Source organism: Periplaneta americana, chromosome 9, assembly GCF_040183065.1.
Source record: "Periplaneta americana isolate PAMFEO1 chromosome 9, P.americana_PAMFEO1_priV1, whole genome shotgun sequence".
Classification (NCBI taxonomy): Eukaryota; Metazoa; Arthropoda; class Insecta; order Blattodea; family Blattidae; genus Periplaneta; species Periplaneta americana.
The window spans coordinates 43672559-43699341 of NC_091125.1; the positions used below are offsets into that span (position 1 = coordinate 43672559).

At 32.7% G+C, this 26783-nt stretch overlaps 1 protein-coding gene across 1 annotated transcript in view; it reads left to right on the plus strand.

Moving 5' to 3' along the window:
• The window catches only part of Neurl4 (neuralized E3 ubiquitin protein ligase 4), a 124415-nt gene extending 97933 nt beyond the window's left edge, over positions 1–26482 (plus strand). The window contains exon 26 of the mRNA XM_069834575.1: positions 1996–26482. The gene's annotated coding sequence lies outside the window, so the exon portion shown is untranslated. The remainder of the gene's footprint in view (positions 1–1995) is intronic.
• The last annotated feature ends 301 nt before the right edge of the window (positions 26483–26783 follow it).

Here is a 26783-nt window from a genome sequence, read left to right on the forward strand (position 1 = left end):
GTAAAATATTTCAGAAGTATTGTGGTTATCATCAAATGTAAGAAAATAAATTATGGTGCATCAGTTTTTTTGTTCTCTATATATTATGTGTAAGAAATATAAGTTAATCAGTGAGTTCGGAAATCAGTTATGTCCATGAAAACTAATTTTACAGGAGAGGCAAAAAAACTAAATTTTTCAACATACAACAGACATACAGAGGTTACTGTTATTTTGTTTTCAAAATCAAATGGGTTTGTTTACTTACGATGGCATCACTATGTAATAATATTACTTATTATTTAAAAAATACTTTTTTGTGGACTTTTGAAGTAACTCATTTTCGTACAAAATAGTATGTACAGGCGCAGGCTAACATCAGTGGTGGGTTCCAAGGAGTAGTGAAGTGCATTCCATAGTTTCTCCTACTCAAATTATATTCTCACCTTCCTACGGTGCAATCTGTTTTTAACAACCGAGACTCTGAAGACTGAGTCACATTGGTACAACTGTTCCCTCAAAAATAGAGGAAATGTCATTTCACCATGCTTACCTGCCATGGCATGCATAAACATCCCGTAAGTGGTGAAGAGGAAATATGGTCGGTGGAGTGTCTGACAGTCCTACCAGCTAAGTGATATGGACCTGCTAACCAACAGCAAATGTGGTCCTCCAAACAGTTTGGGGATTGCGTTTAGGGATATAACTGCCATAACATAAAAATATGGTGCCTGCATTAAAACGGCTATACTTTTTGCTATATCACTGTCGTATATTGGAGAGGAAGAAAGTTAATGGCTTTATTCCCAAGAACTCAGCATTAGTTAACAACATCACTTAGGCCACTTACAAATTTCGTCATAGGATGTCGGGTATGTCTTGAGTAGTAAACTGTGAAAAACATTTTCATCCTGCAATTGAAAATAAGGAAATGCGTATTTTTTAAAGCTTGCACATTTCACGGTGCATAGATAAATCTGGTACATGTATAGTCACTAATACAGTTTTCAATAGGTTATATTGTTTTCACTTATCTGCAGTCATTACTAGTAATTCTTTCAGGTATGCATTTCCCTTTATTTGTTGTGAATTGTGAATCTTTTACTCTTGCATTTCATGTAGTTCGTAGTTTTTTTTGTCCCTCAAGAACCATCTGGAGGACTGTGCTCTGAATCACTCATTTTATTTTAACACAACTCGATATAAAGTGATTATGGACCAGTTTTCATATATCTTCTGAGAATAAACGTGTGGTACAAACACAACACCGAATGATATTGTAGGTTATGTTTGCAAGATGCTACACAGTGGCTATAATGCTGTTATATGGTGGTGTATTTTCGAGTTAGATTAGAAAACAGGTCATCTCTTTGACGTGGCATGTTTTCAAACTAAATAGAGTTTTCATTATTCATTATTTTGTATATTCAATAGGAGAACATGACTTGTTTTTAGCTCAAATAATACCTTTGTCTCTAAAGAACAGAAAACTGAAATAAAAATGAAATTGAAAAAAGTGGAGATGACTAGTTTTTTGCGCAATTAATTGCTTCTTATTTAAGATAGATTGAATAATCAATACTTTTTGAATGCAACCCAAATGTTATATTTAACTACTATCAATTCAATTTTATCATCCTTGGAAATAATTAAAGCCAGCATTATGTTGCCACTTGAAATTAATGGTGCAATTCGATCTCACAGTGAGACAGAAAGCTAGCTTTCCTTATCTTTCATACTATAAAACCAAAGGTAGTCTTTTGATATACAAACACATTATTGTAAAAAAATTTTCAAAGCATTATTAAAGATTCTGGTGGTAGTATAACTACAGGAAATTCCTTAACCAAGAAAATCGACTAACAGATATTTTGGCTACCAGTAAAAGCAGAAGGAAGTCCTATTAGACTGTTATATTCTAGTAAGTAAATTATTTTCTTCCAGTATTTATTGTGTCAAGCCATGTATTTTTAGTCAGGTCGATTTCCCTGTACAGCATTGAACTTTTTGTTTCAGGTGAGTCCTATGTCCGAAGGAACTCTACAGAGATCTCCTGTGTGCTGCAGAAGACTGAGTTCCTCACCGTACATCTATCCCTAGTCACACGGACCACTGCTAGTCAAAGAAGCAGCAGCCGTCTCATCTCAGAGAGCTTGTTAATGGGGAATATGAGAATTTTCACCTAGCGCACGTGTAAATTCTTTGTGATTACAGAATGATCTGTCTCCGCACTCTGAGCTGCAGTTTACAAAGTTTGTACAATGTGAGATCTATTTTGATTTTTATACAAGTTGTCTGGAAATTTTATGAATTGCCATTCGTTTTTATGATGTACTTCATTTTCTTTCCAAAACTTTACCTATTGCATTGTAATTATAGGTACACGAAAGCTAAAATAGCTCAAGGTGGCACAGATAGAATGGCTCACACACATCTGTTGCCTCTGAATTTTATTTTTGGATGATATTGATTCATCATTACAATTATCACATTATCTATGGTAAGAAAACATGAAGAGCAGTGCTATTTATTTCATTAAAGTTTGTATTATTCTGTAATGTTTGCGTGGCTCCAAATAGCCACATAATAAAGTATGAAATAATTTGAATATGTGAGAGAATAAATAATAAAATGTACGGAATACTTTAAAGTCGAAACATTATTATGCAACCGATTGTTTATACATGATAAACATGATTAAAGTAAAATTTGTGTAGCTTGACGCACTTTACTATTGTCTAGCACAGATTATAAATATATCGACAAACTTAAAAAATACACACATATTAGCTTCATGCTACTACAGTAGCATGTTTATAGTTATACTTACAGCACACACTTTTTACCTAGGGCCATACAGGGAAAAATTATATCTGTCGCATTTTGTAACAAATTAATATGAAATTTTCACAGACGCAAGAAAAATACTACACTATTATATGCAATATAAATTAAAAAAACGTTGAAATGCAGAGAAAGCGAGAACTCTTCTGACGTATTAACTGATTATTGTGCCAGAAACTAAAACTTATTATATCATTGTTATTTACATTTTTTCCTTCTCATTTCATTTATTGTATTCCATAGATCTTATATCAGCATTAAAGCTTTAAGATGTGGAACAGGTCAAAATTTACATTTTTTTTTCTCCCCTTCCCAAGACAAGGTGAGGCCGAGGATTCGCCATAGATTACCTGACATTTGCTTTACTGTTCGGAAAACCTCTGAAAAAACCTAACCAGGTAATCAGTCCAAGAAGGAATTGAACCCAGCTCTGGTGCAGTAGGCAAGCACCTCTGCTGACTGGGCTATGCCTGTGGTTCTACAAAAATATACAATGCATTGCAGGTAGATTAATTAAATTTACAAACATACACAATTCATCAGTTGAGTATGAGTAAGGTGGAAATATTATTAGAATAGCCAGAAATATATTGTGCGATACTGTCAGTTGGGGTGACTTTATGTCATTTTCAGCACCTTTTTCCCTTGAAAACATTTTGTTACGTGACAAGTATTTTTATAAATTTCTAGAATATTATTCTCAAACTGTTTAGTGTCTAATGAATAATTTAAAGCCATTTTTTCAAAGTTATTGGAATTTCCTAAGTCCACATATTTGTTTAAAAAAAAATAGGACAATCTCACCTCGATCTGGGGTGACTTTGTGTCGAATCTCAAAAACCATTGATTAAGCCTTTAAAGGAAGTAGTGAGACAATGTCACCCTTATATTATTATAGAAAAATGAATCTCAATAAACAATGGTAATTTCTATATATAAAAAGTCATCATTTTCAGTAGGTGAAGGATATAAACTAGGCAAATAATACAATTTAATGAAAATTGTCATTTATTTTCATATTTTAAAAATAATTTGACGAATTCAAAAGCAGACACAAAACACTGGAAAACAAATAATAATTAAGAAATTATTTACAGTAATAATCAACTCTAGGACTGAAAAATAGTTTTTCCTCTTCACCGATACAGGTCTCGCAGGATCAGTTTTCCTCAAAATGCTCTCCCATTCGTATTGCTGAGATGCCAGCTCTTACTTTCTTAATATTCTGCGCAAACCTCGGCATTAATTCAGGGTGATCACAGATAAACTTTTTGATCCAATCAGAGGCTGGGGTATTGTCCTTGAATTTAGGCACACTTACACTTTGCGTTGCAGATAATATCACACAGTCATTCTAAAATCAATTTCATCCACAGGAAACCCAAACTCTGATAACTTGATAAGATGATCAACAAATGATTGCTCCTTCCTATCGTTGAAAATCTTTTGGCCCTCCAGTGTTTTTGTGTTTCCATAATTTATGGCTGCTTTTCTTTGGCTTAATCACTTCATTAAGACATCATCTACAGCTTACTTAAAAATTCCTTCATTGTAGTTTTTGTACCTGCTGGGGAGACATGCACCTGCGTGGCATGATAGATCAGTACATATCTAGGTCTACCTGAAAACAAAAGCAAGTACCAGTATTTGTTAGTATTCTTGTGTGAATATAAATGCAAATCAAAAATACCTAAATTCATTTTCAATACAAAACGTGAGCAAACTTTGATTACACAAAGTCACCCCAAATTGCTGTTAGAAATGCTGCATTTCCCTAAACCCAATAAAATAACCTAAAATGTTGGCTCAATAATTGTAACTTTCATTTGTGTTTCAAGTAGACATATTAAGGAATGAAAATAAATACTTACCAACTTACTGAAGTAAGTTCATATACCTATTGCAATAGAAAGTTTGCTACACAAGAAATTCACTGAAAAAAAATGTAAACACAACAGCTCCAGTAAAACCAATTGTGGAACCATCAAGTCCAATCTGAAATTTCCATACTAAAACTAGTTCTGTCATATATCGGAATTAGTAACCTGTACCATTGAAACAAATGTGAGATGGCACCATTTTTATTTTTTCTGTGATATGATACAAAGTCACCGCAACTGACGGTATGAAAATTGATTCTGCATACTTATTTTTCATATTGGAATATATTCTCAAATAGTCTCGCAGGTAAGGTTTCTACTACGCTCATATGGACTACTACTGCGAATAACAGCTTTATTTTTAGGGTGGCAGAAAATGCTTTTTATTTAAAATGGTAGACTTTTTGCTTCTCTTAAGAAACAAATTTTCAGTGTTGTGCTCCAGTTCTTGTACCACTCCGTATTTACATAACACGTATTGTTGCCATGAAATTCCGTTCTCTTCTGTTCTGATTCGAATAGTAAGTCTCTAGATAGATAAATTGTGATATCCTGCAAACAATCTTTTTTCATTTGAGTACTGTTTAAGAACATGTAAAGATGAGAATCGATAGAAACATAAACAAAGAATAAATAAATGAATCACATGTCTATTAGAGAGTTTTCAAGAAGTAAAATACGAAAGATTTCGACTAAAGTCTTAAAGGTACATTCCCTTATGACTTTAGTTATTGGCTGAAAACTATAAAATGCGCTTACTCCTCAAAATTGAGGACTATAAAAGCTACTAGCATTTTCTTGCATGAGAAATATTTAGTATATGATCAGAAAATGATCAGAAACGATTGGTTGTTATTTTACTTTATTGTGTGAAGGATTCACCGTGTTTTGGACATTAATCTAACTTACTTTTTTGTGTGCTGTATTGAAGAGATTGATTTGTGTCGTCTACTTATACTGAATCTTTAGAACTTTCCTAAATTTATTTCAAAGATCATAAGAGAAAACAATAAGTAGCAGGTGTGTAAAACAATTAGGTTCTCAGCCACCAACATAGCTCAGGCGGTAAAGCATTTGTCTGCTAATCCGGAGCTGTGCTCAGGTGTGGATTCGATTTCCGCCTGGGCTGATTACCAGTTTTTTCCGAGATTTTCCCCAATCGTAAGACGAATGTCAGATAATCTATGGCGAATTTTCGGCCTTATCTCTCCAAATACCATCTCACTATCATCAATTCCATTGATGCTAAATAACTGAGTAGCTGATACAGCATCGTTAAATAACCCAATAAAAAAAATTGGGTTGTTATTTCTTCCGGTCATAATTGAGAACAATGACAGACGAATTTTAAAAATTATGGTAAAGATGCTCTAGTGCTGAAGAGTTTATGTTTCAGCATTTCTTCTTGGACAAAATAAGGTTATCTGGAGTTATTTTGTAATGGTCAATACATCAGAGATGGAAAATATGTTCATGCATTTCTTGCCATGCTTTATATTATAGTCATAAAACACATATAAGCATTTATTTGAAGTAATCTACACATCTACATGTCCTGTTTCCTGTGCCTGATGCGAAGGAAATACATGTTCATATCTTCGCGTTTTTAATGTCTCAATTCTGACAAAATCCTCCATTTTCAAAATATTGCAGTTTGATTGTGTGGTCTTCATCTACTGTGCCACTTTGGAAGAAAGCTTTCACAGTTAGATAGATGCAGAACAGAGACCTCACAATGTATTTGCCATTGGTGTTGTACATTCTTTTCAATTTTTGATTGTGTCTTGGTTGAAAATTCTTGTTAAAACTTTTATAAATGAAGTGCCCCCATTGATTTTAAGTGTGTGAGCCGTGATCAGCCATTTACTATGTCCGGACATCTAAACCATGATCTCTTACTCTTTACTAGGTTAAAATTATGACACAGTACTTGGCTGTGAAGTGAACATGGGTTCGGTATGTTATTTTCTACGAGCGGACGTGAGAATGATGTGCATGGGAAGCAGTCAGATGTGACACGAGAAATTGAAAAGCAAGATGTGGTACAGAGACTTTTCCTGAAAGCTCAAAAGTATTTGTTTATACGTTTGGCATTTTTTTTATCTGGGTTCATAAGCATGTTTCAGAAACAGAGAAGAACTTTGTATAGCATAATTATATTAATTGTTCTGTTTCCTACAGATCAAGTTACAGCTTTAACGTACTGATAATTTAAGTGTCTGTAATTTTAAGTATGAATGTCTCGAAGGTATGAGTTGCAATGTTTAAAGATATCTTGTTAGACCACGAGGTTTCTGCTGTTGCATTTGCCACTCTATGTCATATTACAATTTGATACAACAATCGTGTGTAAACTTGTCTTTTTTTGTATTGTTAGAATAGTTCTTTCTTTCATTGAAGACGGTTGTGTCTCACACTCTCATCGAACAAGTCACTCAACTTCCATTTCATGCGTTATTTTGACATATTTTCGTTTAAGATCTGTCATAGCTATATTTATTGCACATTTCTCTTCTTTGTTGTTACAATATACTCTTAAGTAATTCTTTAACCTTCAGGTCAGAAACATTCTCTTCCCTTTGACGGTCAACATTATGTTTCATAAAATAAAGACGTTCATGTTATTGAATATAGAGTAATAGAAGTTAACATACAAAATAATAAATGAGGAGTATTAATTTCTGATACTTGATGTTATAAAATATCGTTTGAAATGGGAGCTAAGATAAGAGTTTCCTGCCTTGTGTCAGTGCATTGAGCTCAGTGTATGATTTTCTTTATTGAATTTTATAAATTATCAGTGATGGATGTGTGCGTGTTTCTCCGAATGATCCAGTACACAGGATACATTTTGGTTCAAACAGAATTCTCTAGGATATTTAGTCTTCGGTATAAATTACATGTACATTTTATTCTATATATTTGCATATTATTAGCGCGCTTTTTAACTCTGTCAATGAGATCAAAGAATCCTGATACCGGTAGTTTAATTTCAAATAATATGTTCTACATATCAATGTAAAACTATGATTTTAACTTTATAGACCATCATTTATATGTAATAATTTATTATTTGTATGAACTTCATCGTAGGTCTGCAGTCTTATATTGTTTCAGATGGTCATATTTTCTTTGCAAGGCATTCCAAACGTGTATTTAGCTTAAGTAAGTGTAGTTCTGAAGAAAAGAAAAGGTCTTTTTTACGTTTAAGAAGACAAAAGCGTAGCAATATTCAGGGCCCTTCAAAATGAGAGTCACTGTATTCTCACCAACTCATTATGTCGTATTTTACGAGTTCAAATAGCAGACCAACTTTGACGAGTACAATAATAAGATAGTTAAAATACTGCAAAATTTGTTACAAATTTATGTATCATTATGATACAAGTCCGATGTATTGGCTTGACATTTTCCATGATGACTGAAATTAATTTACAGATACAAGCTCTCCCCCACATCCATCACTTTCTCTGTATATTTAGGTGACATTCTGGAGAAAAGAGCCGACCCATAAAGGTAAAATGACTAAGCCAAATATTTAAATTTGTTTTTCTGCATCCATTCAGTAGTTTGAACTCACTTCTCTTTATACGTTGTATTAATCTTATAAAGATATTTAATATGAAATCTATGAAGAATTATTATTATTATTATTATTATTATTATTATTATCATCATCATCATCATCATCATCATCATCATCATTAAATTATTATTATCATCATCATCATCATCATCATCATCATTAACATCGCAGTTCTAGTATTGCATGGGTTAGTTCTTGTCTACAGAATGATGCCAGTTTGCAGTCATAGTGAAAAATTCCATGAAAGACGGAAATACATTGTACTGTTACTCCTTACTTTTTTCAAACTGTTCTGTAAAAGATTATAGTATTATATACTCAATGTGAAAAGAAAAAAAAGATGGTTATGTTGCCATTTTTGAGTTCATTTATCAAATAAGTGTCATACTAAAACTGCATACTTGGAAGTTTCATCTTGACTCTACTTTTATGTAAAGGAAACTTATGACTGCTATATGCAAATAGCTGACAAGTAACAAACAACGAACAAAATGAAAGAAAAGAAGTCATAAATACTAAGCAGTAATGATACCTACCAATTCCTTATTTGAGAAATCAATTGTCTTGACCTTATAATTTGAAAAGTGCAGAACTTTATCCATAGGCCACTTACTATAATAGCGCGGACTTCTATGTTCCATTGGTCTCATTTGTTAAAAAGGTGAAAGTTGGCAAATGTAACAATAGGAGACTACAATGAACCATATTGTAAAGCTGACAAACAGAAGGTGTGCATGTTGACAGTAAATAGTCTTCAATTTGGCAATGATAAAACACAAGGTGGTGTGACTTTTTGACATTATCTATAATTGAGTAGTTCACAAGTAAGTACTATATTACAGAAACTGTAGGAGCTCTGCATAATGATATTCCCGTTCAAATGTTCAATGAACGTCGCAGAGACAGAAGAAGGAATCTTGGAAAATTGTATGAGAACAGAGAAAAAATTCGGGAAGTAATCTCCAAAGAAGCAATTCAGTCTATACTGAAATGGAAACAGATGAATTTTCAGAACATTTAAGAAGGGTCTGAATTAGAATTGAGGTGTTCCCTGGAATAACAACTTAACGTACGTTACATCACTTTCAGTTTCCAGTATATACTGTATTGAATCTTTAATAACACATGTAGCCTCCTGACAAAATATTACCGTATTTCCCTCCAACAAGTGCCATCTAGAAACATTTGAATGACATTCTGCGCAATTCTCTTATATGAGATCTAAAATGTCTGATGCTCTATATCTCAAATTCAAGATTTTGCAGTTAAGTTCGTGTTCCAGAGAATGTATCAATTTTTCCTTCAGGGCGAAATAACTACATTCACTTAATTGATCGATGACTGAGAAGAACATGAGAGAAATTACAGGAAAATGGAAAGAAAATATTATACTGTAATACTGTAGTAGATGGTGTATAAGATGAAAATAGAATTAAAACATGTATTTAATTTGTAAGTTGAAATGGCTGGATATAGAAGTCTAAGGTTCCATCTGGCAGTTCGAAAAACAGCAAAGGAGTTAGGAGATTTACTCAACCATTGATTTTATTCAAAGTTAAAACTATTTTCTTTTGATGTGTCGTATCCAAATTTTGGGGAAATTTAGAATTTGGTGGCAAATGGATCAAGACATACGTGCTACTTGGTGATTCAATCTGGATGATGGAAGAACAGTATTGTGCCCTTAAGTCGCCTGTTTTTCATCTGAAGACAAAGATCAATCTAAACTTTGAAATGTCGTTATCTCTGTATTTTACTAGCAATAAAGATCCCATTCACGTCCTCGTAAATGAAACATAATTAAATATATAATAAAATTGTTGTAATTCAATTTAATAATAAATAGATAATGTTCAAAGGTCGCTACTGAATAAAATATAGTTAATTAAAAGAATTCGATTTAGGCGTCTATGGGAAATTCATGTTAAATCAAGTAGAATTGTTATGGTGTGTACTTGAAAGATTAGACCCACAACCAAGCCAGTTCTGAAACTGACCTTGTTCGTATAGAGGACAAGAGCTTAAGAATGAACTTATGCAATGAAAAAGGAATTGTGTAGAGAGTCTATATATGCTTGAATTTAAAAGTTTATTTCATATTTCGTTTAATTTGAACTTTTCTCTTTTAAGAATAGTTTCATAGTTATGACGTTTTAGAAATGAACAGAAAATATCTAATAATAATGTTTGTCACACAACTCACGGATTTAACCATATCTGTAAGTGACGTGTTTATTGTAATTATTATCTTGTTTTCTCCAAGTGAATATTCTTTTGTAATCTGTGTCATATAATTTTATGTTATTAATATAGGCTACCTACATCTTTACTAAGAACATTATTGTGAACGCAGATGACGAAAGTCTAACCATTTGTCAGACAAAGGAAAAAAAGGTAATGTGTGTGTGTGTGAATCTAATGCTCTGGATTTAACAATGAAGTCATCATCCTTCTTGCTTCCCAATATTTTGATGGAAGGTCCACAAATGTCCTAAGAGTTTCACAATTAGCCAGGTGCTCCATCTCCATGTCCTCTTCTCTGGTGCACAGTATGCATTTAGGTGAATTCAGTACTCCGATACGATGGAGGTGTTTACTGAGGCAATCATGACCAGTAATCAATCTAAACATGGCGATGGCAGATTTTCGAGGTAGATCAGGAATTAGTTTGGGATCTTTGAGTGATTCTTTCCATTTTGAATTTTGATGTTTTGCCTGTTCGCTGTTACTTATTCTTTTTATGACTCGTTTTATTGATTCATATGGGAATTTGAAATTTGTTTTTAAGTTGATTTTTGTTCCTTTCTTTGCGAGCACATTATTGGTACTGGCTTCATTGTCAACAGCGAATTCACAATATATGAAACTAACATTGTTATTCATGATTATGTGCAACATGAAGTTTCATGTATATTTTCAGAAGTACATGAGTTTATTTGTCTGGCAAACATTTTCTGATTAGGATGTATTGGTGCTTCTCTCTTTCTTTTCATACTTGGTACTCTCAAATAATTCTTTCATCACGATATTGTTTCCATTTATAAATTTTCTCAGTTTTTAATACAGTGAATTTGTTTAATATCGTAATTTAAAAAGCTGAAATTTGTTTCATAGACATAGGTACCGGTAGTTCATGATATTGAAACTTGTACCCTGCGATCTTGCAGCTACCATGTTGGCTATTGAATCCGAGATTTGTAGGTTCATACCCAGCTGAGGCCAGTGTATTTTAAAATGCAATAAAATTCTTAGCGTGGTTTCCTAAGGAGGGGAGTAAGCTGGGAGGTCCATGTCGTAGATTCATGGCACGTAATAGAACTCTGCCCCATTTGGAGAGATCCAGACGAAGGTCGTCAGCCATTTCTCGTCTTGTTGAATTTCAATAATGAATAACCCCTGAATTCGAAAGCGACAATAAATAAAATACTGCTACTACATGGGAACTTTCTGTATAATTATGTATTTTATCATACATAAATTTTACGGAAACATTAGACTTAAGTATGACTTTCAAGTGTATTGTATTACATTTCTGTAGGTACAGTTGTTTTCCAATATTCACTAGATTTTATATGGTTATGGTGCAGCTCTTATTTTCTCAAATGAACAAACAAATAAATGAACGTGAGAGGAAGTTATCCATAATTTTCTCTGTCGGATTGCATAATTTTTTTCGGTCATGCCAAAGATTTGAATTTCTCAGTACTGACTTGGTTAAAGACATAAAATTGAAAAGAGTTTCTGATGAATTTAATTAATACCAATTCATTGATTGGAAAGTTGTTACATACACACTCACCTATACGCATTCTCTCTCTCTGTCTCCCCCCCCCTCACACACACACACACACACACAAAGTAGATTGCTGTGATCTCGTATAAATTTGTTTCATCCAAAATAAGGACGATAATCCGAAGTATTGGGATTGATTTTCATAAGTAGAAAACTTAGTAGAATTGAAATTGGCTGTGGACTGACCTAATATTGTCATTTAGTCATAAATAAGCTCACAGAATCTAGATCTTAACAGTAGCAGTTTTCATTTTGTCCAACCCTGTTTTGATATTACTTGTTGACCTGCTTGAAAATATTACATATACCCACAAATAATATGTGTAATTACTTCTGTAAAAATGTTTAAACAGTATCGGATGTAATATACATAGCAAGAAATCCGAAGTGATATAACAGACTATTATACAAAAAATTGGCCAACTATAGTGGCTGTGACATTCTTAGATTTTATTTGTGATTAGCCAAGTACATTGGAAAAAATAGAATTGAAATAAAAGACGCATATTGTCTTTTCAGTCAAAATACACAGTAAAATAATATGCAATGCAGTACATTGTATTTCTTATATTTATACAATAAATTTATTTCTTTTACACAAAGATGTTAAACAATGGTTCTAAAGATATGTGCCTTCACTGAGAGTGTTCGGCCATATTATCCTAGTTATGTAATGAAGACTTATCTATTGCTTAACTAATATTATAAATACTTTATATTAACAACAAAATTTCCGAGACACTATAATGTCCTTTTCATATATTACTGAATTAATCCTATTTTCAGGAACAAATTGTTTCTGATTTCACAGTATATATAAATATTTGATATAGCTTTGAAGAATAAAATTTAATTGGAGATCGCATTCATCATTGGAACTCATTCGTACTTTAATTGATAAAAACAGATTATAAACATATGTTTTGTTAGGTACAAGAGCATTTTATATGTTGGTTCTGATACACAATATAACCTTGACTGTTGTACTATCAGTTGAAGAATTCGAATGTAGATTCATCTAATAAATGGCTCATCTGCATGATATGTTTCAGACACAAATGATCGCTTTGTCGAGCACCAAAGCATTTGCACAGCCTTCCTTGTTAATTTTTCACTTCCTCATTATACACACATACACACATACATACATACATACATACATACATACATACATACATAGATACTCTCTGCATATGATCCATATTTCTTAATGTCGTCTGTTATTTGATATCTTCTTCTGCCCCGAACTCTTCTTCCATTCACCATTCCTTCCAGTGCATCCTTTAGTATGCAGTTTCTTCTCAGCCACTGACCCCAGCCAATTCCTTTTTCTCATCCTGGTCAGTTCCAGCATCATTCTTTCTTCACCCACGCTTTTCAACACAGCTTCATTTCTTATTCTGTCTGTCCATTTCACACACTTCATCCTTTTCCATATCCACATTTTAAATGCTTCTAGTCGCTTCTCTTCACTTCATTCTAATGTTCATTTTTCTGCTCCCTACAATGCCACACTCCATACAAAGCACTTTACTAGTAGTCTCTTCCTTAGTTCTTTATCCTGAGGTCCGCAGAAAAATCCTCATTATATGAAGTATAAAAAGAAAGTATTGCAATGCTGGAGAAAATCGATTTGTATATTTTCGCGGAAATACACGTTTTCAGCATCCCTGATACCAAAATGGTGTGTTTGTCTGTCTCTGCTGCAATTTCTCATAAACTGGACGGATTTTGTTCATGTCGACTATTTACGAGTCAATTTATTCTGGAACATTGCACATGAAATACAATAATTTTTAGTAAAAACTTAATGGGTCTTTATTTTAAATCAAAAACATACATTGGTGATCCATTGCATGATTTGACATGATATTTTCCCGTGATTTTTTTAATGTCTGAAGACTGCAACTCGAATGTACTTGTAAAAGCTCCCAAACATCGTCAGTGATGTTCTTGTTCAGAAAGTGAATAGACTGAAAAAAAAAAAATATATATATATATATATAAAATTTAATTTCCATATAATCATGACGTTTATTGATAAAACTGATACATATTTGTACTTACACTAGCCACGCATTGCACAATGGGCCAGAACCTCACTCTAGCTAGAAAAAATTTTATTATATTTTTCGAAGTCACTGAAGTTGGTGTTTCTATTCTGTAAATACTAACCAGATGTGTGTACTTCAGAAATACATAACGGAAGTTGATAATTCATTAACATTCAGGCAGTCCGCAGCCTGTTATGAGTTGGAGCATTGCAAGGGAAGATCATTCTATCTTCTGCTTAAGCAAAATATTTTTTAAATTACACGTGAAAAAATTGCCCAAAGGTGTATATAAAGTTTAATTAATTCATTACATGTCAATACTGTAATAACTAATAACTATGTTCGAAGTTACTGAATTGAAAATTAAATTTTCGGTCATGAAGTTCATTTTTATCCTGAGATTTTAAAAAGTCGGCACTTACTCGCACGGAATTTTTGTGACCGAAATACAAAATAATATTTGGGTTTTTTTATCCCATATTGCGGTTTAACTGCCAACATGTGGCTTTTTTCAGTTTAATTTACTTTTTTTTTATTAGTTTAGGTGATGGTCTTTGATGACTTGTAAAGAGTTATTTGAATTCTCGACAAAAAACGCTCTTTTGAATATTACAGTATATGAGTATGTTTTGACTAGATTACAAATAGGCGAGTGTTCGCATGGCGTTTTTAGAGGAATTAAGGAATCTATTTGCTATTTTATGAATGATATTAAGAAACGGTGCTGTGCATAAAAAGGTAGGTTTCTGGCAAAATATTTGAAATGATTGAAGCCTGAAGTGAAGATTCCTTAATAGAAACCAGTGGTGTAACATTATGAGATTCATTACCCCCAGTTTCGGCGTCCCAAAAAATCCTTTCATGAGGCAGGGCTGAAAACGAAACAAATTATTGTTCCTTTATTTACGAAGGAATTTTCTGAAAAATAACTTATGTTCGCAATTGAAATATCCTCCGGTAAATGAGATGCAAGATTCTTTAGCTATACCATTGAGTTTCTAATGAGAAAACTTCACCTCAACCTTCAACCATTCCAAATATTTCACCAGAAACCTGTCAAAAGTCCAGCACAGCGTCCACTGTTTCTTAAAATCATTAATAAAATAACAAATAGATTTATTAATTCCATATATACGTCACCCAAACATCGTAAGATGAAGATTACATTATTAATTCCCTTAAAACACCCTTAAATACTCTGCTATTTACAACCTAGTCAAACATACTCATATAATAATTCAAAAGAGTTTTTCTTCTCGAGCATTACTTCAGATAACCAAAGGCTGCTTTTGCTTGCTGTCACCTAAAAAAAAATATTTTGAAAAAAGGTGCACGTTGGCAGTTAAACCGAATATGGAATAAAAAACCCAAATGTTGTTTTGTATTTCGGTCTCAAAAATTCCATCCAACTAAGTGCCGATTTTTTTAAATCTCAGTATAAAAATGAATTTCATGACAGAAAATTTAATTTTCAATTCAGTCACTTCGAACATTGTTATTGCATTATTGACATTGAATAAATTAATTAAACTTTACATAAACCAAAAGCACATTTACCTTTGGGCAGTTTTTTCTCGTGGAGTTTAAAAAATATTTTGCTTGAGCAGAAGATAGAATGATCTTTCCTTGCAACACTCCAACTCACAACTGGATGCATATCGCCTGAGTGTTCATCAATATCAATTTCCTCTTTGTATTACTGTTGTTAATCTTTCTGAATCCCTTTCTGCGTTGCGAATTTCTGAAGTACAAACATCTGGTTTACAGAGTAGAAACACCAACTTCAGTGACTTTGAAAAATATAATATTTTACATCTAGATTGAGATTCTGGCCCACTGTGCATTGTTTGAATTCTATCCTTTGTCTACAAACGTGTTACACGCTTTGGTTGTGGGTTTTTCTTGGTACAGAGGAAGTCCTGATGTTTAATTAATTACTGGTATGTAATAAGAGGATAAAAATTAATATTTTACGTTTTTTGTTACAAAATTCATGTGAACTCGATTATGCATCTTGGGTTCGAGTGTGCTGATGTCAGAATGTCTGTTTTGAGTGAAATGATAATATGTTAGTCTTCACATTAATCTCTAAATTTAACTAAATCATTGTACCTTAAATATCAGAAAAGATACTGCAAGGGGACACACAAGATTACATTTCAAGAAAGAAACCAGTGTGTGTCATGTAATGGAAATAAAAATGTACTTTGTTAGTAATCATTTAACATATTGATGTCATTTATTCCCTAATGATTGAAATATCTTCCTAGTTTCTTTTTACATAATTGATTGGAAATGTCTCTATACATAATGTTGTATTAATATATTGCAAAGTTAATATAAAGAAGATATAATTTTCTTCTCTTCTTCAGCCTCCCAATATTAGGCGAATGGCCTGTTATGTTCTCTTGCTAATGTTTAAAGTGGCCTTCGCAGTAATCTGCCCTGAAAGAAAATAGGCAGTTACCCTTATCTATAAAATCTACTTAGGAAGTCGAATATAGAAATTTTTAAAGTCGTCTATTACACATTGGTAATAAAGTTCAACAGTGCCAGAACATGTGCTCTCCGTACAGAGAGAGATGCTACTGAAGGAAGCACATCTTTCACGATTTGACAACATAATTTTAACCATTTTTACCATTTACAGTTAGTGTTTGCTAATACCGCATATTAGCTACAGTAAGAATTTTTGCACTTACATCAAATATTTATGATTGGCAAGTATTTTTGTATATTTGTGAGTGAGTGAGTGAGCGAGCGAGCGACTTAGTATTTAAATTGAAATTTATGATATTTCAATCCTTGGTGAATAAAATCTTAAGTCATATTGAATCATGGGCATTTTAATCATATTTAGAAATCACAGCATTTAATAATAGAAGCACTCATTCTCATTTCATACTTCTGATCTATTATATTAGAATATTATCATTGTGTGAACATTGCAGTATCTCTTGATTTGATAAGGTAAAGTGTTTCTGAAGCACATCAAGTTTTTCACTTCACGAATTATATAAACAACACAACACAAGTCTGGGTGTGGCCCAATACATATCTCGGCGGCCGGAAAACACAACTCTGCTTGCTATAATTTCTGCATCTCAAAAAGAAATGCTGTGCCTATGTGATTGCAAATGAATACATTAACCATGTGGAAATTACTGCTGTGTATTTTTGCTAAATTGATGAACTTTTAAAACAATATTGTTGGTGGAAGTGCGTTTTGAAGGTTGCGTGATGCCACGATGGTTGTTGGAGAAAATTTTCTACCAAGTTGTAAAACTGACAGATGTGTGTTAATCCTTGCTTGGAATTAAGATTGATTCCTGTTTACTTCCAGTCCATCTCACCTGCTGTTTCTAGCTGCAGACGTTACTTTTTTATTGTATAAATAGTTGGAGGTGAGGATTCTCCTCTCTTTCATGTAGTTAGTTTCCTACGTGGCCAGTGTATAGAAAGAATCAAATGCAGACCTTGTAACTTGAGATAACAAAGTGATCTCATATACTTGTAATTTTATTTAATCGATATTTGCATGGAATAAACTGAGGGGTAAAGAATTTTTCCTTCTGCTTCACCAGTACAAGCAGTTACATATCTTGATATGAAATGAATGGTACAGGCGAAATATTAGCTCACAGAGATGAGCACGAACAATGTTATTGTAGTATAACAGTGCTATTTGACTTTGCAGCTGTAATTACTTTAGTTTTAACTTATTACATTAATTTTAATGAACATTTGTTAATTCCATTCACTTAATACTAAAATATGAGTAATGCCGTGTATCTGTACTCAGACATTCCGCGATAGTGTGATATTTTCATTTGTTTTAATTTTTTAAACATTAAAATTAATTTTTCTTGGTTTCGTAATATAATTTGTTTATTTATTTATTTTATTATTTTTGAATAGAGAATGTGAATTCTGTAATTTAAAATTCGCAACTATGCATTATTAATAATTCTGTTTCACATTTTCTGGCTTCGAAATCAGTAAAACATACATTGGTTCTTAATACTACCGCTTCTTATGGAGATTAACTATACTCGTTAATTATGTTTCGTTTTCTGGAAAATTTAGAATTGCTGAAATTATTTACAGCTATGGTACTACAGAAGACGAGAAGACCATCTACTTCTGAAAATGGTCCCCAGGCCGAAACTAGTCAACTAAGGTAATTTTATACCTAATTCATTAACACAAGAAAGTAATATACACTGTGTCCCGCTTAGAGGGATCGAGAAATAAGTGTTAATTTAAAGTATAAATAATGGTTTTTTAACATAACTTTTTGTACAACTTGATGTAAAAACTCTCCGAGTTTAGGAGAATGGTCAGTGCAACTCGAGCTATCCTGAAGACATCCAAAAGTTACTCAACCTTCTGCCAAGTGTTCCATAACATTTGCATTATCTCAGTTTTTCTAAAAGTGTCAACTGTACCATGCTGGTACACAACATTCGTCATAAAGTCCCAGAAAGAGGTCAATAATAATAATAAATTTAGCCTGTACACATCCCATAAGGGCAAGGGCCTCCTGTTGTCACAGGGAATTGCTCATAAGTAGGCTCCTAAGGTGAGCGAGTCCTTGGGAGCTTGGTCATATTACTGATATTTCTTCATTTCACTGTTCCTGACTTCCCTCTTCGATCATTTCTACTATACTCATCCCCCACACTTCCTCATATCACTTCACACGAATTACACTCACTGTCGTTGACTTTCTGTCCTATCTGGTGCTTGCTGATTCCTGTTTGGTGCCAGCTGCCTCCATACTTCTCTGTCTCGTGCCACTCTCGACCATTGACTTCCCGCTCTGGTTCTGAAGTAGTCCACCCATCTGGTTTTCTGTTGCCCCACGTGCCGTCGTCCTTCTCTCGGGTCCCACATTGTGGTGCGATTCGTCCATTTCTGGTGATCCATACGTGCTACGTGGCCGCCCCATTTCCATTTTAGGTTTTCTGCCCTTTCTACCACATCGCGCATTTTTGTCCTTCTTCTTATTTCCTCGTTTCTGAGTCTGTCTCTTAGTGAAACATTTAGGATCTTCCTTTCCGTTCTCCTTTGACAAACCTGTAGCTGTTTTTTTCTGTTTTTCTGTCAAGGACCACGTTTGACAGCCATAGAGTAATGTCGGCATGACACATTTGTCTAGGGTAAAGAGGTCAATGGGCGTCAAATAGGGTGACCTAGGTGGCCAGGCAAGGGTTCTCTTTGTTACTGAAAAACCAATGCTGATCAATAACAAAAGTTCTGCACATGTCCAGATACACATTCCCTTTGATTGTCGCCTCGATGAAGGAGAATGGTCCAATGATGGAATGTTCTACTGAATGACGCCAGGCTTGTTTCCATGGTAAACGTTAGTGCGCATGTGCATGAACATGCAACTGTTTTTAAACTTGGACAGTTTCTGCATCTTGTCAGATGTAAATCAAAACAATATCTTCATCTGATTTTAAATGGTGACCATTTATTTCTCGATCTCTGTAAGTGGGACACAGTGTATGTGTGTATTATAATATATATAAAATAATAATAATAATTAATAATAATAATAATTGAGCTGTTATTATTCAAGTTAGTCTACTGGTGTAATAACTGAATTCATATGGTACTATATTTTGCCTACCTTTCCTAAAGAGTCAAAATGGCTTGAGAATGGAGAGGTATTGGAATCAGTTAATAGAAAGATCGTCCAAGCCCTGTTGTAAGAAAGGGATCTTTTTATCTTAACTTCTTTGTCCCATTCACTCTCCTCTCAATTGAACATTATTGGGTAATGCTGATTGCATGTATGTCCCTGTTTCTGAAGCATGGGAGCTCTACCTCTGTGAACTCATTGAGTCTATCCTGCCTGTATGCAGGATATCCATTAAACTTTATACTTACCTTTATTCAACTTTGTCACTTCAAGTCGTATACAATTTAAGATAAAATTTTTGTGATAATTGGAGTATTATACTTCATATTTTTTTGTTTATTATGTTTTAATAATCGTATTTTGCGGCTCCTTTTAAGCTGTATAAGTAATTTTGTGAGAAATATCATTTATTTTTTTCAAATCTCTTCTTGAGCAGACATCACAAATAGTTATGAGTATCAATTTTTTCAAATGTTGACTATTTGAAAATAATTTACGCAAATAGAAATAATAGGCAAATATAAAGGCACTGTGGATTCTGAAGATATAATATAGTGAAGTTCCTACACTATGACTTGCTTTCAAACCATATTGAGATGTAGCCTCCACGTCCAAGTTACTCAAGTTTCCAAGGTCTGCCGAGTAGTTGACAGCAGTTGTAGTAAACACAACTTATTAGTTGCGGGCCCTGGTTTGCCCCCATGATGCTAGCTTGCTTGTAAATGTAACTCGGTATTATATTGAAGAATTTATTAGAGTAATGTTTGTATAGTTCATTGGTTGGCAGTTTGTTTTTCATTTCCAATATAATTAACATTCCTTATGTGTATTATTTTGTTATTGTATTAAAGTTTCGAACTTTGACTACATGTGATAATCAAAATACTATTTTTGACGCTTTGCTTTCTACAGAAGAAAAGTTGTATCTTAGGTGTAATTTGGATTTACAGTTGACCTTTCAAGAACAAAATATGTCAATTATTGCCGGATATATTTATACATTTTAACATTTAATTTTTATTCTTGTAATTTTAATATGATAGCCTTATCCTTGAAGAAGACAAGCTTTACCTACATACTCTTCTATTGCAAGTATTCCGTATATACGCGAATAATCCGCGCAATCTAATTTTAGGAGAGACAATTAAAAAGAAAGAAAGAAAGAAAGAAAGAGGTGAAGTGGTATACCAATCTTATTTCAAATAATGCATGCACCACAGTTTTTCTACGCTAAATTCCAGATAGAATATGCACGGAGTATTCACATATATACGGTAATGTATGTGTCTTAAAGGATACTTTTTAAAGGTAACTACATTTCACGAAAATTATCAAAAGAACAAGAAAACGTGGTTGTTGAATTTTTAGAACACAGTCACGTTTTCATGATAATAATGAAGTCCTAGAATGAATTGTTCTCAGATAAATTTTTTTAACCTGTAGAGTAACTTATTGCTGAAAATAAATTAACTTGAAGATACTGCTGCTAAGGACTGGTGTTCATGCAACATGGAAAGTTGTAATTGACTCTATTTGTTTTAAAATAACTATTAATTTCGTTTTATAACAATTAATGTGATATTCTAAAATGTATTTCTTTACATGTCTAGATCTTGTCAATGTACATGTGTATATAGTTTGTGTTTCAGAATATGTTTACAGTTTTCATTAATCTAAATGTATGATTTATGATCTTTTATGATGTTTTTCATGCAAAAGAGAGGTGTAGTTTCTCTGAGTGTTGACTTCTGTATATAAAGACACACTTATAGTTTCATCTTCAAAATTATACTGAGCTCTTTCTTAATAATAATAAATTAAGCTTCCTTTATGAAAAGATTGCCAGATTTGACAAAGCGTATTATATATAATTTGGAAACACACCTAAAAGGTAAAATGATTTACGTTTGAAACGGTTAGGGAATTGTATATAGCAAACGTCAGAAAAATTTACACTTAAGTATCATATATACCCATTTGCAGTTAAGCAAGGGATAGCAGTATTATCAGATATGTTAGTATGATTTGAATGCCATATACTGCGAGAAAAATAATAGCTACGAATTTGTTGACATTTATATCTAAACCAATCAATAGCCATCTGTTAAGATAACTTGAAATTTCCATTATCACTCTCGTGCACTAGAAAACTGTAAACATTAACAGCATTTTTATTCTGTTTAATATACTGTGTTAGTCATTACGAAATGTGTAAATAGAACATGTACTTGTACTTGTGTTCAAGTTATCCATGATTTGATAGTCTCTAATCGCAGTGGCATTAGTATTATATTTACAGTCATTGCCTTTATTGTATATTGTGAAAGACAAAAACATGCGAAAGAATTAGCAGGTACCGGTACAAGTATACAGTAGAACTGTCTCGACATGTGAGTAACTAGCAAGGTTAGCTTAATAGTTGCTGAACTATTGTTCCCATTGATTTTATCTTGTATATGTATGTTGCCAGTGCTGCTTATCATGTACTTAGGTTGCACTACAAGAGTAACTCATATACCTGCTATACATATTTACAGTAAATAATGATCATTACATTCAATCTTCCATTGCATGACATATATTTAATAATTTATTGCTTGAATTGGAAATTGAGATACCATGAATAATTAATATTTTGATATGATGTTCAGTGTATATGTATATGAAATTTAATTATCCGCAAGTATTGACTGTCCTTTTCATTTTAGATATATGTTTATGACTTTATGAGTATAAATGATTTAATTGCTCTGTTGCTTATAATTATGTCATTGTATCAAATGGTCTAATTTTTAGATATCATGCTGGGTTAATACTTGGAAAGTCGAAGTTTCCAGCCATCCTGACGGAAGATAAGTCCATTCAAACAAATGATAGGTCATGATCAGCTACTTCTAAATGTCTTTATGCTCAAAATACATTATCATCTTATCAACTCTGAATATTGTCTCCAATTTAAAACTTAAAACAAATAAGAAACCAAGAAATTAAGCAGGGAGGTAAGTAACTGCAATCAAAACAGGGACAGTAAAGTTGTAGATTGGTTGTTATTTACTATTCTTAGTATAATAATGTAAATTTAAAATACTTCAGATACCTTAATTTTAAAGCAGTACCGGTATTATACAAAATGTATATTTTGGTTTCTTATTTTATATATTTTACACTGTTGTTTTTATTACTAGTATCGTTATCATTAAAAATTAAAATTTGCTAAAGAAACTGTTCAAGCTACACATTTTCCAATTCAAGCAATTACATGTTTAGTGTCACTATATTTCAATTCATACAGAACTTTGATTCTAGATAGGAAATATATTCTGCTAAAGTGAAATATGGTGACATCATTTTTGTATCATTTTATGAAAAGTTTGTCATGCATAAACAACATATGAAGTAGCTTGCTTCATAATTATTATAATTGATCAGATTGTGACAGTTGTGAACTCAGCCATCTAACTCTCTCATCTTACTCCAGACATACAAAGTCCATACCAGTAACTTATCTCTTCTTCTTCTTCTTCTTCTTCTTCTTCTTCTGCACCACCACCACCACCACCACCATCATCATCACCATCATCATCCAAGAATAGGCTTCTTAACCCGTTCGTGCTAACCACCTAAGTAATTTATTTTCAAACTAACATAATTCGAAACGGTAATCTCGCACATTTTATCCAATAAAATAATGTTCAGAAATGTAAGACTACCTATTTTCAATTTGTAAGTTAACGAAATTCACATGTGGAATTATTATATCTTATCTCACATACCAGTACAGTACCACATTAAGATAGTAGCTTTGCGTATTAGTACATTTCCTACAAAGCTGTTAGAGATTTTAAAGAATTTTTAGATCTGAACAGAGGAGGATTTACAGAGCTGCCAGTTCAAACCATTGACTCAAATGGTTTATTGAAGTTAAAATTAATTAATGTGACAGTTAATAATAAATCAAGAAACTAATTTATTGCCATATTCAGTAAGGAAAATTCTTCTTGGCATCTCTTAAACTATATTGTTTTATTGTGGTTAACACATTTTAATGTAGATCTTAGGCCTATTGTTATTGGATCATGTTCGAAATGTTGTTTAACCAAATGTGATGATAAGGATGCACTATTATTTTGTAGAACGTATGTGTTGCCAATCAGTGAACTTAACAAACTTACGTAATCTATGTACAGTCTAGATCGGCTATCTGTTAACTGTGGCAGAATCCTCAGTAATGATTTTAGTTGCTGATACAACTAGGAGTGCAAATGGCACAGCCCTCTAGACAATAACATGTCAATTACAAGCAAGAGGATTGCACGGACGTTGTAGTCTGTGTCATTTTTTGCGTCCTCTACTTGTAATTATTTGAATTAAAATGCAAACAGGGAATTGTGAATTAATATAAGTGCGGTAACTTTTAGGCACATTTAATTGTCCAAAAGCTTGCATTGCTTGCAAATGATCTAGTTCAATATTTGCAAATCGTATTCTTTTCCATCATGGCACTTACCAGATAGAATTGATAAGAACTTAAGTAAAATATAGTATGACAACCATTCTCTCTGTCTTCTACTTGAGAAGTTTTATGAGCGTAATGTGTTTATACATTGTGAGTCATAGAATAATGTAGGCAAAATGTATCACCAGTCTTCAACAAGTTTACTGACCATGAATGAATTTGCCGTTGATTATTAAATGAAACTATTTCAAATAAATTATTAAATGAAAACTATTTCAAATAATTGGTTATATCTGCAGGTTGTTTTTCCTTTGTTACTGCCCTGTTTCTTCTTCTGTATTTAATGCACATGACTTCAATCTTGCATTACATAGGCGTTTACTGCTATCATTTCTGTGCTTTTCTTATTTTTTTCTAGTTGTATCATGTAGTTGCGCTTTTGCAACTGTGATAGAGGTTGGTATCTCAGCCCATGCAAGAACACTGCCTGTCAGTTTTGATGTTGTTCTGTCTTACAAGCTTCCTTCCAAGTAATTTTAAAGAGAATGTAGTTTTAAGATATTATTCCACTTGTCTATAAAGGATCTTACAAATTCTGCGAATTGTAGATTTTTATAATTTTATAGAATTGGTAAATAGTTTTTGGGTAGCTGATTGGATTCTTTACACTCTTCGATGACAGTGACTTCATGTACATTTAGAAATCCGTTAGTGTACTAGTGCTTACTATGCTAACTGCCACTTACATACCGGTATCAGTGTCTTTCCACATGTTAGATGAGCCTAACTAGTAATTCTCTTCACTATAGTATGATTATTGAGGTTGCTTACGACTTTATGTGAATACAGACATAGTCGAGTTACTCTTCGTAAAATACTTACATGAAGGTTGAAGCTTTTTCTATTGGGTGTACCATGGACATTTCTAGATAATCTGTCTTTTTTGATGTTTTGTTTTCAAGCTCAAAAATGTTTTACTTATCAAGAATTACAGATGTCAGAGATGTAACACAATGTTTACCCTCTCATTGCTTGTAAAGAGATGTTCATCAATTCTTCAGTCATATGTAAAATATCTTGAAGTAGACACAGTTTAACACTTACACTCAGATTATCTTGCTGTCTTCGTACCTCTCTCAGTATTGATGACGATGGCTTATTTCCACACTGCTAAAACGTGTTTATTAGTAAATGTTCCTTTCTTCCATTTTGTTTCTTGTAACCAGCAAAGAAACAGCATACCAGTAGTTAACTTCTAGTATAACTCTTTCCACACTGAATACTAGGGAATCACATGCATCAAATAGAGAATTCTTTAACTTAATTTAAAAATGTGTTCAGTCGTCTGGATTAGCCTGGTGTAATGAGCCCAACAGAGTAGTAAACCCCTCTGGTCTTACCTATCTACTCTGATTATGGAACCTATATTCAAAACGTTGGAACTGTCAAGTTCCAGGACATGGTGGAATACCCAAAACTCTAATTCTGGTTAATTTAAATAGTTATACCAAAAATAAAACGGAACATTTCACATTAAATTTGGTCAGTAGCAGTGGGAGTTCATTCTTTTCTAATCCCTCGTACGCAATGCATATGTGTACACACACACACACACACACACACGCAATAATTGTCATCGTTTCAGTAAGTGCAATCTTTCTTTTGTATGAAAAGAAAGATACAATGAAATTCTAAAATAGTTATAGTTGTGTTACTTCTGAACATCTATTTTGCCTCACTAATGAACAACGAAATTTGTTTTCTGCAAGAAATGGCACATCTTTGGAAAAGTAAATATCTTGTATAGATTTTGTATATAATAATAGATTTCGAAAATATATTAATTGCGAAATAGTGGTATGAAATTTAGTCACTTGTTTTAAGATTAACATAAAATTAATTGTAACAAAAGGTTAATCTCCGAACTATCTGCCGTGAATACTAAAGCAATTAATGCAAATATCGGTATCAAAAATTGTAAATTTATTTTTAATTTTGTCCAGTTCAATGGTTTTCTTTGTAGATTATTGTAAAAATAGTTTTATAATGTTCCTTCCAGTGACTGCCACAGTTAACAGTGTTTAGATATAATTTTATTTATCAGCAACATTTATGTATTTGCTGCAAGTATCTTGCATTTATTTATTTTTGTTTGTTACAGAACTCTGTTGAACTAAGCTGTATGATACAGATGGATGATTATTATATAAATGTTAATAATATTACATTTTTCTATAAAAGAGGAGATTGGTAATATTGGAAATGTATAGACAACAGGATGTTTGTGAAAGTTGTGAAGCATTTGTGTCAGTTATTCTAATTCACAGGCATGATCAAGGTTTCGCAACAGGAACCCAAGATAAGTAACTCTAACACAAACCATATTTTAAGTCACATGAAAAAAATTCTCAGTAATACACTTATGATACAGTTCTCTATAATTGTTGTACTAATGAAAAACATTTTAGTCCATAGGCCTACGTATTGAGTAAACATGGTAGTTTTCTTTTTTAATTTAATATCTTTGAATGGATTTAACAT